Raw genomic sequence first — 880 nt, 5'->3', positions numbered from 1 at the left:
CACATGTGTTGGATGTGGAAACTTCAGGTGCTGGATCCATAATCATATTTACGATCTATTCGTGCTCTAAAACTATTTGTAACTTCTGATACCAATTATCGAAGTTGGATCCTATAAATTAGTCACTGTCAAACAGTGAATGGAGCAACGGGTATCTAGCCATAACTAAAAGAAAAATACAAAATCTCTATGTATATGAATTGATTAAACCTAAAGACTTAGACTTTAGTCTAAAGGTTCTCTCACTATTTTAGTCGAATTGATAGCCTATACCTCCAATCCGAAGAATTACCTTAATTCTTTAGCGGGTACTAGAATCCACACAGACTGCATACAAGCTCGAGGATGGCTCGGTCAACCCATATACATCTATGGGTAGGTTCTCAACTAATTATGTTTTCAAATAATTTTTAGTAATTAATTTTGCCTTAGATTTTATTTCAGTAGGCGATGGGCCTCCACTGAAAGTTTTGATTAGGTCAAACCATTAATATGAACCTATTCAGTATTTTTAACTACTGAATGATTAGATCCGAGAATGGCTTGGTCAATTCAACCATCATCAGATAGTACAATAAAGTCATCATATGATGAATGATAATTCCATCATTCAGAGAGAACACTAGATGGATGGCACCTGCAATATCAATCAGAAATAATGGACCCATTATCATTCACCTTAATGGGAGGCTATGATCTAGTTATCCCCATAACTACCTCATTTTATGGATCTAATAATTTAGAGGATTTAAGAATCAGTTTAGAGAAGAGATGAGAAGGTATCAATTAGTAAACCACAATCCTCCCACTGACTTCACTAAGTCATTGAATTGGATCAGGATCATGCTGGTTGAACTGGCACCTAGATCAATCACACTGA

This window comes from Elaeis guineensis, chromosome 12 (genome assembly GCF_000442705.2).
Source record: "Elaeis guineensis isolate ETL-2024a chromosome 12, EG11, whole genome shotgun sequence".
NCBI lineage: Eukaryota > Viridiplantae > Streptophyta > Magnoliopsida > Arecales > Arecaceae > Elaeis > Elaeis guineensis.
The sequence above is the reverse complement of the archived record's forward strand: the minus strand, read 5'-3'. Positions refer to the sequence as shown.